This window comes from Emydura macquarii, unplaced genomic scaffold, assembly GCF_026122565.2.
Source record: "Emydura macquarii macquarii isolate MOO-44397 ecotype Brisbane River unplaced genomic scaffold, CSIRO-AGI_Emac_v2 contig_3470, whole genome shotgun sequence".
Lineage (NCBI taxonomy): Eukaryota > Metazoa > Chordata > Testudines > Chelidae > Emydura > Emydura macquarii.
In genome coordinates, this window is record NW_027133607.1 from 1,454,083 (window position 1) to 1,468,101 (window position 14,019).

The 14,019-nt window shown below is 39.3% G+C and overlaps 1 protein-coding gene across 9 annotated transcripts in view; it reads right to left on the reverse strand.

The window, feature by feature from the left end:
- The window catches only part of CELF2 (CUGBP Elav-like family member 2), a 423,961-nt gene that overhangs the window by 190,115 nt on the left and 219,827 nt on the right, over positions 1-14,019 (reverse strand). The window lies entirely within an intron of this gene.

Sequence of the window (14,019 nt, forward strand, 5' to 3'; positions counted from 1 at the left end):
GTGATTCAAAGGTACATTCTCTAGAGGGTCATACATTTTTAAAATGCTCAACAAACATGTCCACTCTTGATTCTTTATCACTTGGGACCCAAAAGACAACTGGCCATTTTCTGGTTTCTCCTACTCAAACAGCAAAATCACAGTAGATTCAATTTGTTCTCCATGATGTTATTAAAAAAGGTCAGCAGTGTTCTTGTTTCTGGATTTTAAAAGTCAAATATCACTGAATCAAAAAAGCAATAGTTTCACAATGGGTGTAAAAGGGAACAATTTTGGCACGGGCTGAGCCACTTACTGTCAAAGAAAATTACATATTATTTACTATTTTGACATTCTGGAGCGTGTTTGTCACATTATTAGGGTTTGGAGGTCTTTGAGAGACGTGATTCAAATGAACATTAAACTAAATGGATTTTCTTTGATGAAATAATGATAAATAATAACACAGATGACTTTGGTTGTTTGCAAAATAGTTAGCTGTCCATATTGTTCTGAAAATATCTCAAGGCTCAGGACAAACAGTCTTTGAATACTAGATGGTTTACACCTTGTCTCTCTTATATGGAGAATAGAAACATTTATTATTTTCTTTACATTCTACTCATCAGGTTCAATATATGAAAAGCATGCCCAAATATATTCTTTTCAATACCATGAAAATGTGCGCTTAAAAAAATCTAACTATGTTATTATTTTACTGACTCCAAGTAACAAAACATTCAGGTTGACAATAGAAACAATTCAGCCATCCCCCACAAATGCATTTTCATCACATCTCTTTCTGTGTTTTGCCTTCTAAGCCGATTGTTCTTCTTTTGCACCAATGTGAAGTGTCAGCTGTGACTTTCTGAGTAGCTTTGAGTAATGGGATCAGCTAATGTTCTGTACATGAAGAAATTCCGTATCATTCTCTTCTCTAAAAATACCGCCGGCTGCCACTAGAGTCAGCCAACAGTGATGAATAGCTAACGGGACAAGCGGGTCTCTAAATTTACTTCATATCTGACAGCACTTCAGCAGATATGGGTAAAGGATCTCATGAATTCCAAAACATCTTTGCATACTGCAAGGCACTTTCTTGCTTCGTGAATGTATACACACAGTGTGGGATTCTTAATGATCTAGATGTTTTCTTTCCCCATTAAACTAAGCAGATTACACATTAAAAAGCTGTTAGTAAATTCTGAAACTCTGATTCAAGCAAAAAGGCACATTTGGGTCTTAAAATGGTCCTCTCCCAAATAAAAACAACCAACTAACAGTGATATCAAAGCTATATCAGAGTAGGCTTCAGTTTAGGACATTTGTCTCAAGTATTGAAAATATTCATGCCTTATCAACATGTACAGTGAATTATCATCACTGATTTTAGTTGGTCCACTAATTTAATACATTAATGTGTCTGTCCCTGTTATATAGTATTATGGAACTTTATTTCCTGATGGTCATCTGATGACTTTAGGTCACTATATTTGTGCATTTTTAATAAGGTCCCATTTCTGATTTCAGGAAAGGGAGAATTTTATTGAGATGAGGGGTATTTACTGCACACTTAGTGATCACTGTAGTGGCAATTATATCAGAATTGTTTTTAAAGTCTAAAAAGGGAGTGGGGAGATAGGAGTTAATTAAGTCACATAAACACTACCCAAATTGTATTTGCTTTGAGTTTTGTTTTGCACAAACTCAGTTTAATTGAATCATCTGTAATTCTTCTCACTTATATTTTCAGCCTGGAGGAAACTACAGAAGACATTATGAATGAAGGTCTGGTTGGCAAATTTCTTGAGCACACAGATTCCAAATATCTATTGGATTCGCCATAAAAAAAAGAACAGAAGAGAATGTGGAAAAAGGGCCTCTGGCAAATTGACGTCTGTCAGCCAGTGAACCTTGATTTCACTATTAATATGTCTCGGTTCACTGCATGCAGGCTTTCAGTAAGCATCAGCCATGCTTCAAACACACATACACACACGTGCATATATACACATACTAGTCGATTCCAGTCAAGCCAGGCTGTCATATTCGATGAATCACTGCAACAATGGATTGGGCAGAGTACTCTTCTAACTAAATTAGCAATGCACTTTTCAGTAATAATTGATTTGAGTAACATTTGCTTCTAAGTTAATAGGAGACAATTTTCACAGCTGTAACTGGCTATGTTTAAGGACCAAACCAGTTTGTGATCTACAAAATGTAATATTTGCTGCATTAGTATTATAGAAATTAGAGATGAAAAATATGTACCTAATACTGGCACCTAATCCATATCCATTCTGACACATATTCAAAGGATTGTGAATTTAACACTTTTATCTACGACCTGGAAGAAAACATAAAATGATCACTGATAGTTTGCAGACGACACAAAAAAATTGGAGGAGTGAGAAATAATGAAGCCAGGTCACTTCAGAGAGAGATCTGGTAATCTGGGCGAAAGAAAATGGCATGTGTTTTAATACAGCTAAATGTAAACATATACATCTAGGAACAAAGAATATACTCAGAGGATGGGTGACTCTATCCTGGGGAGCAGTGACTCTGAAAAAGATTTGAGGGTCATGGTGGATGATCAGTCAATGCTATGGCCAAAAAACGTAATGAAATCCTTGGATGCATAAACAAGGGAATCTCAAGTAGGAGCAGAGAGGTTATTTTACCTCTGTATTTGGCACTGGTGAGACCGCTGCTGGAATAGTGTGTCCAGCTATGGTGTTCACAATTCAAGAAGGATGTTGATATATAGGAAAAGATTCAGAGAAGAGCCACAAGAATGACTGGCAGATTAGAAAACATGCTAAGTAGCTGAACCTGTTTTGTTTAACAAAGGGAAGGTTAAAGGGTGACTTGATTGGTCTGTAAGTACCTACATGGGGAACAAATATTTGATAACGGGCTCTTCAATCTAGCAGAGAAAGGTAGAACATGATCCAATGGCTGCAAGTTGAAGTTAGACAAATTCAGCCTGGAAATAAGGGGTAAATTTTTCACAGTGAGGGGAATTAACCGCTGGAACAATTTAGCCATGGTTCCTGGAGATTTTTAAACCCAGATGGGATGATTTTCTAAAAGATCTGCTCTAGGAAAGTTGAAAAGAGAAGTTGTCTGGCCTGTGGTATACTGGAGGTCAGACTATATGGATCACATGGTCCCTTTTGGTCTTGGAATTTATGAATATAGTTTTAAATGTCATTTGATTTGACACTATTCCACAAATCAAAAGCTCCCATAGGGATATCTTCCTTTTCAGGTTACCCCTTTTCTTCTCCCTCCCTGTGTTGCATACATCTGTCAGATATTTATATCTGACTTTCATACCTACATGGCCTCTATCAGTGCAGTATTTGAGGGACACACAGCTGTTAACATAGTTATTCTGATATCACCCTTGTGAAGTAGGTAAATTCTATTTCCCACATTCACAGATGGGGAACTGAGGCACAGCAAGATTAAGTGACTTGCCCGAAGTCACACAAGAAGTCTGTGGCAGAGCAGGAGATTGAACCTGAGTCCCTGCTTGGCACCCTAACCACTGGACCATCTTCCCCATCTCCCTCAGTTGTGAGGCTGCTAAATTGTGCAAATTTGTCACTTTTTCTCTCCATTCCCCAAATAGTAAATGGGAACCTGGAGAGACAGAAGCCTGAATCATACAAAGCACCTACCCCTTCTTCCTCTCAAAAGCAAAACCCAAAGCCCTTAACATATTTTAAAAAATAAAGACGTCAAAATTTGAAGATTTTTATGAAGATTTTGCATCTAGTTTGTCTACTTCAATGTACTTCCTACTCAGTGCAAAATTCTGGTCTCATGTACACCCATATAAATCTGGAGTGACTCCACAGACGTCAGAGGAGTGGCTCCAGAGTCACACAGGTGTAAATGAGAGAGGTTAGTTTACCAGCATTGCCAGAGTCATAGTCACAGGCAAAACAACATTGCTTCCGGCAATCCTGAGAAGCCATAGAGACCTGAATGCTCACATCACAAATAGCTTTAGAGGCAAAGTGAAGCCTTCACTTAAGTAAAATGATAATGATCAGGGCATTGTAGGGTACAGCCCCAGAGACAAGTGGATGAGCCTCTTTGCCAGCTGGGTGTACCTAATCAGAATTGTTTGGCAGAGAAAGAGGAAGGAGGCCCATTGCTTTTACTGCAGATTCACCTCTGGCCTCTGCTCTCATCCGTTGATCTCCAGGACCACCTGATGAAAGAATCAGCAGTGAATAGAACAAGGAGTGAAGTCTAGAAAACTGTTAGGCAAAGCCATGTATGTATCAAACGGAGATCTGTATTTGGAAAATCGCTCTCCAAGTGTCACTGGAGATATTGGGATGGATTTTCAAATGTGTTCAGCAAACAAACCAGGGGCCAGATTTTCAGAAGTGCTCAGCACGCATATGCTCCCAGCGAGAACAATGGCGGGGACTGGAGGCTGAACTCTTTTCAACACAGGGCCACTCACTTAGCATCTGTGGTGGGTGCCAAGCTCTTTTGCAAAACTTATCGCTTGTGTCCAGATGCCTAACCCTTAGAGAAAGCAATAGTCTGAGAGCCCTTTAGTAGCAAAAGAAGACCCCCAAGATGTAAGGGATACCTGCCACTTTGCGATGTAGCATTATAAGCACAGCAGGGGTTATTGCACAGCTATCCCCAAACTACCTACAACAACAGTAAAATGCCTGGCTCTCTCATAGGTAAGTACACAGAGGTATGAGAGATGGCCCTCAAAGTTACTGCACTGGCAAACATCCAGTAACAAATGTTGAATTTTTCTTTTAAGACGCATCACACGAACTAGGGAAATTTCCAAACACGGAGCCACCAATACTCTTGATCAGATGCACACGACAGGCAAATGAGCTCTATGCAGGCATCCGCCCCTGACGAGATCGGGAATGGCATGTGTGGAGCCGCTGCAGAATAGGGCATTAAGTTAGGTCTATTGGAATCAAAAAGAACAAAGGCTTTTTTGCCACAGTCTACTACACATTCATAATATGACTAGATGTGTTAAAGTCATTTCAGTCATTTGGAATCACGACCCTGCTAATACGAGGCCATGTTGCTTGGTTAACAACACTAGAACACTCTGATCTGAAACAAGTGTTGATGTTCTCTTCGACAATAGCAAAGACATTAGCATTTTATTTAGCTTAATGATTTGTACAGCGCCTATGGCTGTAGCAGTGAACGCATCTGATCTTTAGGGACGCTGAGCAGCCCTGGCTCCCGCTGACTCTGAAGCCAGTGCTCAGCAACTCTGAAAATCAGGACCGAGGCACTTGTTTACAGACTTCCTAATCATACTAGACATTTGCAAGGCACATGTTGAAAGTGCTGTAAAATCATTAGCTAAATGACAAATGTTAACTCACCAAATGGCATTCAAATTACACAAACAATCAAAGGAAACAAAACCTCAGAAAGAGAGAAAATATTGATAGACCTGGTTCTCACACTGGCTCAGTATATGCGAAAAACTGGAAATAGCTTTCAGTCCCTCCAAAGGGATGAATGGCTTACTCCTCTTGCTGGACCATTAAATAAAGAATTGAGGTTTGAAACAGAACAGTAAAATAGAGACAATGAGGCAGATAAGTCATAACCGAGAGCAAGAATCTAGAATGTCAAAGCTGTAAAATAGAATGAAAAAGGACCCTGGCCTGTAACTGACTAAGTTAACATTTGCTTTTTCAGTGGGCTAAAGATAACACTGCTATGGATTGCTAATGCTCTTAAACTGTCATTATATTAATGCTAGTAGTACAGTACGAGCTTAGTTTGATCACATCTTCGTAAGCTGCTAACGAAATGTGGTGTTACTCAGTTTTTGGGTGGTTTCATTTGTCAGTAAAAGTTATATTTAGAACAAATACTATGATGGGGGGTAGGAATTAAACAACAAGTTAAGCCAAAGAGATACATCTCATACCCTGATACCCAAACCAGTAAGTTACAGTGACATTTCAAGCAGAGCATATCCCAAAGATGAAGGCACTCAGCCAGGCGAGAAAGCTCCTTCTCCCTCTCCAGGAACAGACAACAGGGGCTTCTTAAGGAATCCGAAATATGTGTCTAGGATAACTGGGTTCTAGATCATGTATAGGTTTTATAGAATCTCACCATCATCCTGAATTGCACCCAGAAAAAAGAAAAGGAAGAATCATAGAATCATAGAGTTGGAAGGGACTATCATTGACTACTAGGTTAACAGTATCTAAACACTGACCCAGGAGAAAGGCTGGGGGGAAAGAGGGTGAGCCAGTGTCTAAACATTGCTTGTTCTAGTTGGCATGCAGCCTGTCTTCCTGAAGAGAGTACTTCCTCCTCAGCACTTAGCCCACTGTCTCTCTGCTGGCTTTCAATCAGCCATCAAGGAATTGGGTGCATCTCACAGGTGTTTGCTTCCAATTTCCCATAAATAAGAGAGAAGACCATAGAAAATGGTTTACAAACTACAAGGCGCCATTTACCCACAATCTCAAAGAACTTTATATGCCTTAATGAAATAAACCTCACAACCTTATTTCCCTAGCTAGCTGCACATTCCTCATTGTTATAACCCTCTCCCCTACCACCAGTTATAAAAACAGAAAACAAAACAAAAATTGCTGGCGTGTCAATTTCCTCCTGTAACTGCAAAAGCTATAATTCAACACCACTCTGTTTTATTACATGTTATGTCCATGGCCACTCACTATCTTTGTGCTACAGGAGTAAGTTATGACACCATTTTGGATCCTGTATTGGCACATTTTCACTCAAGGCCATGACAAAAGTCTCTGGATGCCAACCTGAAAAACCTGACTAGTCCCACAAGTAATTACCCAGGTTTCTGGGTGCGCTTTTACAGCTTCTACTGAAGCGCATGTTGCTCCAAGATTCCCTGCTCTGGTACCCGAGCTAGCTAGATGAAAGCTAGTTTGGGTATATCTACTCAAGCTGTAATCACACCTGTGATCGCAATACTGACAGACCAAGAGTCTCTTGCAACCGAGTGAACAAAACAGAATTCAAGGTATAGTCTGAATGTAACTGCAGTTACAATCAAACAACTATTCAGTGACCTATGTGAAATGAAATAGGTAGTCTCTGTATAGTTTCTGTGGGTGAAAGTCCTCATCAAAGACCCATCACTACTGATCAATACCTAGAGAGTCCCAAAATTGTATGGGTTGTGGAAAACGAAGAGAAACCCTCCTCTATTTCAGGATTGACACACACTGATACACGGGTCTGGGAGACATACATGCTGCTGCTGCTTCCCATGTTATCTCTGGTCTATGGATAAGCACAGAGCTGGAGTCTCCAGAGGAGCCTGTCTGAAACCTGTCACCAGTGCTCAGTTCACACAGGACTTTTGTTTTTTAAGGAAAATTGTTGAGTAATCTCGCATTGTAAGTGACTGCATCTTAAAAACAATGCTGATGCTGTCAGGAGCAGCACACGCTGTTTTAAACTACAGCACTAAAGGATTATAACTGTATTCTGAAAGTCGGAACTTATTTCTAGAAATATGGAAGTATTTTAGGAATTGATGGGCACAAGTGAAATTTCCTGGTTGGCAGGGAACTATGGCAAATGTATTATTTTATTAGCAATAAGGGATGCAGAGGCAGACAGCATTGTAGGACATAGATCTTTATAAAGTATGCTGAGTATCCAGCATTACATGTTCATGCGCTGGAGTTTTATGTGCAACAGCTCGGGCCCAAGGTCCAATGCCTTCACCCCTGGTGCCACACCAAACTAAATCCCTATTGAAACTGGATACTGTTTCTCCAGTTCCAGTCTTCATATTGTACCATGTCGCCAACCATAAGTCATTCACCCATTTCTGTGCTTTCCCAGCTGTTGGCCAGGATCACATAACACACCAGGAGGAAAAAGCTGTTCTCTAAGCATTTCTGCCCCAAAATGAAAACCAAAAAGTACCAGATTTAAGAAAAATCTTGTATTCATGAGATTCCCAGCCCCAATCTCCAGGCAAAGGGCTTTCTCAAAAAATACACCCAAACTTCTGATATTTGCCTGTTACTGTAAAGACAACATTCCTGTGTTTTATCTCTAATATTTCTACATCTACAACTTCATTCCTATCAACTCCACCATTCTTCTGGAGAATGAGTCATTGGTTTCCTCTTACTGATTTATTCTTGAACCAGTTTAACTGATATTATTGTTTATTCTCGGGCATACAGTGTTTCTCATCTCTCACTGTTGATAGTCAACAGAGCATGGATGTGATGTATAGCTGTTGTTTATAGCACAGTACAGTATTTCTCACTCGAGGCTGAATCTTGGGATTTGAAGAGTCTCAGCAGATTATGGTGGGTTGTCTGTTTTCTGATTGATTGGCAGAAGATTATAATGGCTTGTAGCAATATACAAGATGCAATCAAATAAACAAGGAAGACTACTGAAATTAACCCTTTAAAAGCCCTCAGCTGTTGACCATAATTCATAAAGTATCACATGCGGCATTATCTGAACACAAAGATGTACTTTGTTGGCTGTGACAGTCGAGATCAATATTGGAGACCAAATGCCAACAGTAAAAGGGCAATGTCAGTATTTCACTGACTAAACTGCCCTTATCTGAAGCTCTCATGCTTCACTGGGTGAAAATACAGCCATTGATCTTAGTGTCACAACTCAAATCCTTCATACATCAACTAGGTTTTTTTTCTTTTCAACTGAATTTCTGGGCCACTATATTTTTCTTATGATCAATATTTCTATCACTCTCACATGAACTCAATTTTTATCATATTAACCTTTAAGTACAGTTTTTTAACATATCTGTTTGGTGTAAAGTTACAATTCCTTAACTCAACATCTGTTTTACACTTGTGTCAAAGCACTGCGTGAAGTTCAGATTTCTTTCAGCAGCCATCAGAAAGCTATTCTATGATTAGCAGACAAGTCAACCCAAAATAGCCCTCTCAAGGAGTCTTCCATAGTTATCGCTTGCCAAAATTTCCATTGTTCAATTTTCCCTTTCCAGGAGTTCATATCACAGCTGTAAAAAAATGTTGTATGAATATAAGAGGTCTCAGGGCAGGGGAGAGATTTTATGAGAAAATTTAATCTGGCTGCTTTTTGTTACCAAAGAATTTAAATGTGAGAAGTTAAATGTACAAAAATAACCTGTGAAACCACTCTTATTTTTCTTCTGGAAATAGCTGTGCTAAGAAAGTGCTCAGTGAATTGAATACAGCACATTGTAATGGTTACAGGGGACTGTAACAGTTTAGTGGTTACAGCAGGGGATTGGCAGTGTGGAGCCCTGAGTTCTATTCCTGACCATATCAATGAACTGCTGCATGACCTTGGGCGTGTCACTTCAACTCTCTGCATTTCAGTCTACCATCTATAAAATGGCGGGGGGGGAGGGGACACAAAAGATAACCTTCCCTTATAGAATCTAGGGCTGGAAGGGACCTCAAGAGATCATCTAGGCCATTGCCCCATGCTGAGGCAAGATTAAGTACAGTATAGGCTATCCCTGACAGGTGTTTGTCTAACCTGTTCTTGTAATATCTTTGAGATCTACGGATGACAACCACTATATACTGTAAGTGTCAGGTATTATTACAAGTTAATAGTAATACTAATTCCACATCACATGCTTTGTGAGATCTAATTAATCTAATAAAATAATTGAAGCAAAGTGCTTTGAGTTCCCCTGATGAAAGGCATTATAGGCTGTAAACTATGTATGTACGTGATACAATGTAGTTGTTATATTCTAAGGTTTTAAAATTAAGCTTTTTTTTTTTTTAAGCTAGGAATAATTTGACCACAATAAAAAAATCTCTCTGGTGATTTAACGTATACCAGTCTAGCCAATTTTTTGCTACTCTGTTTATTTAAAAACAAATCAATTACAAAGAAAATCTGACCTCCATGCATTTTGCCTGTAAATAATATATGAATATACAGCCCAATGTGAATTCCAGTGGCTAAGGCACTGATCCTTAAACTGGATCTTTATGGGTGGATTCCGGTGACTGTATGAGTCCTACTGATTTCTGTGGGGCGTTGAATGCAACCAGATACAGTACCAGGGCCTAAATTAAGCTTCAGCAACTAGTGGTTCCTCATGGATATACTTAAAGACAATGATCCCATCTACACAACATAACATTATAATTAGTAGTTGCTTCCTTCTGAAAGATATTACCTTTAAAAATTTAATTTGTTACATTTGGACTATAATTTTAATACAGGCATTGATTTCTCCCACAGGAAATTGCTTTAAACCAAAATATCTCCTCAGTTATTGTGTTTCTCTGTCATTATCCAAATTGTCAACAAAAGCAAAGATCATTATAACCCCACAGAAAGTAGGAAGTGGGTAATGGCAAACTGGCTGCGGTCCCTACAGGACTATCTCAAGCAAAATTATTTCAGCCAAAGGGGAAATGAGGTTTTATTCACGTATCCGTGGAAGGAAAATTTCTCTCTTTACTGTGACACTGTGACAGGAGCAGGCAAGAGAAATGGGGACGACTGCTTGATGTTGGGAAATCAGGAAAGTGTACGCAGAAGTCCACTTCGTTTATGTGCTAGTGACAAGGGTTTAATGGTAACAGGATTGATTGGAGCCAAACATGACAACAAGCCTTCACTTCTCAGAGATGGAGAACTCTTGAAGTGAAGTGTATAATAGAAAAAAAAATAGAGGCTTGTTTTTGTGCATAATTAATCTTTCTCTTGCCATTATAGCTTATGAATTCAGCATTAGCAGGTGGCATACAAAAATTCCCAGCTCTTCACTAAGGGGTTAAAGGCACAGGTTAGGAGATTTCCTTTCAAGAGAGAAGCCATTAGAATACTGTCCTCAAGGAATAATATGTACCTAACTGTTTTGCTGTTAACCCCACCTGCCAGAGTGTAATACAGGAATTTAGGCTTTAGTTCACAACATCCTTTGTATGGCCAATGAATTGTGAAAATATGGATTTAAAAATGGTGCGGGTGGGAGAGGGAAGTAAGGGAGATTAGAATGAAGAGGCAAAAGCAATCCATGAGAAAAATATCCATCAAAACTTTGACCTATGCATTAGATAATGGGGTCATTACCCAGTAATACAGGCAACAGTTTCGAAGAGTCCTATTACATTTAGAATATTAAAAGATTAAAAAGCTGGTATGTAATCATATTTTAACTGATCTAGGTAAAGAGAGAGGCAGCAGGGAACTGGGAGCCAGAGACTTCTGGGTTCTATTCCTGGCTCAACTGGTGTGAAAATTACTTAACCTTTCTGTGCCTCACTTGAACCAGCTGAAAATATGAACGCAACAATGTATAGAGGGATTTTCCAGGCTTAAATTAATGTTTGCCAAATGCCTTGAGAATCTTGAGTGAATGGCGCAATGTAATACAGTGTGAATAAGTTAGTTTAGGAATACATTTTTCTAGGCAGTTCGAGTATGGACTGCATGCAGCTATATACTACAGTTTCCTTTGAGTATTTCTAGCATGATTATTGCTATATTTAACATATGACGGAGATGCTCTCTTTTAAATATAAGGGATTCATTTAAACTTAATTCAATCAATTTGCTAGTTTTTAGATTTCAAGCCAGTGTTACCAATCACATATATTTTTAAAAACTTGTTTTGGTTGCAATATCCCATGCTGCAGGAAAAAACAGATAGATAGATTTCTAGATAAAATGAAATTTACAAGGATTGAATTGATGGACAACAGTTTCTTAAATGTGCTCTGTATTTCTGAAATCCGTCTGCCTCAACAGACCTCTTTCCCCACCCAAACCCCAATCATTCTTTTTTGCTGAGCTCATATCCCATATGACATTTAGAGGATTTAAAGCAAGGATTATGGATAACATTCTGCTCCACATGTAAAATCCAACATCATCAATGGCCACATCAGTACAGCAGACTACCTCATCTCCCATTATTGCTGGCCTAGTAACAATTAGGCTGTGAAAATATTTAAATAAATAGAAATGGGAGAGGGGTGTGTCTGTGTGTGTTTGTCTGTTAAAAAGATCTGTTATTCTTTGTGATATAGCCTTCTGATCCAAAGAGGCACATAAAAGCATTGATAGCTTGTAGGACAGCTGAGTGCAGCAGGTTCTGCCAGGGCCTGAGGGACCGAAGATGTGAAACAAATTGGTTGTTCCCATTATTTCCTTTTCCCCAACATAATGCAGAAATCTACATTCAGCACAAAGATGGACCAAAACCAAACTCATCAGCTTCCTGCTCTGCACCATGTTAGAAGAGAGAGATAAAATTAGACCTGGCTCTGAATCATCCCAAGGTTTTGGCTTTAAAAAACCAAGGCCACCTGAAATTTGAGCTCTCTCTACTTTCAAATCAATCATCTTCATCTGTGTTTAATTGGAGATGGCACCAAAACAAAATCAAACCACTCCTAGATCCAAACCACTCCTAGATTTTGGGAAAGTTTAAAAATGGATTAAATCATTGCATCTCAGGCCCACATCTAGCTTCATTGTAATAGAGACTTTCCTAGAGGGAACTGTATGCATGCCACTGCCATCTACTGGATGGAGTAAGAACCAAACTATGCATCAGAGGTCCTATACAGCTAACAAATCCAGGAGATTCCTTTTTCTCTTAGGTGGTATGAGGTGTACTTTTGAATTAAGAGGATTTGCAGCCATCAAGAAGTTCTGAGGGGCCATGGTCTTACATGCAGCACACGGTGACAATCATTGAGGCCTAGGTCTCCTCTGCCTGTGTCTTTCAGGAATTACACTGTGGGGCAATTCCAAGAACTAGTCACCTGTAATTGGCATCATTCAAATAGCTCAAAGAGCCCTTATGAATATACTTAAAAAGCTTAATCCATAAAAACAAAACACCATCTACAGTGTTTGACACGCAGTTCCACACAATCCTTGCCTCTAATAGATTCAAATGAATAATGCGGTAATGCATATGAGCAGTTAGATATGTGGTTAACATGTGGCAAGTTAGAAACCAAGAATGGATTGCAGTCAGTTCCAGGAGAGGATGGAAACCCAGATTACAATACGATATTCATTATCTATGATCATGTTTTCATGAGGCTGCATTTTTTCCCAGTCTGGTTAAAGGGCAGGCACATTATAATTAAAGAACGCCACTCCTCTTTGGTCACATGTCCTCTGGTTCATAAAAAACAGGGCAACGGCAGTTAGGATAACTTGTCCGAGAAATGATCTCAAGAAAGGGGTTTGATAAACCGCATGAGCTTATAAATAACCGATAAACCCTCCCACCATGTCCATTCCTAACAACAGTCCCAAAAATCCTCATGCAGAGAGAACACACTGTATGGACCTACTCCTAAATATAGACGATATAAAAGGGTAAACAAAAATCCATCTCATTAGTTCTCGACTTATGTTTGGAGTAACACACAGGCAGTAGTTTCAATTGTATTTTCTCTTCTTTTAGTACTTGTGAACATTTGTGGTTCATTGACTGAGCCTCATTACCCCAGGAGATTGTTTGTTCATCTGTTTGTCAGAATTTAATTACTGGAGCACAGCCACTGCAACACGAACATTCAGAGACAGCCTAATATTCTCCTCTTCTCTATCTCCTCTAGGAAGCTTTATTTCCTCTCTCGAAAATTACTCTTAATCAACTTGTCATTGTTTTAGAACAACAGATTTCATAACCAAGAAGGGAACAGCTCTGTTAGCGCTAGGAGTCCGTTTTAACACCACCGTTCCTGAAATCTGTTCTCCCTACTGAATAGGTGAAAGCAAGAGTAACTTGCTTGGGCTTCATAGGCAGAAATAGCCAAATAGCAAAATAGCCAAATATTCATACTGTGCTTCCTGATGGATCAGTCTCTGCCTACCCACCAAGTCACAAAGGCCAAATAGCCTTGCTTGGTGCAGAAGAATTACAGAGGGGCTGGGAAAAGGTAATCTTCCCAGGCTCCTGAGTGACAGCTAAGCTGCACTGGGCTCACAGAGCTGCTTCTTCAGGAGCTAATGGCTACTGGATCTACA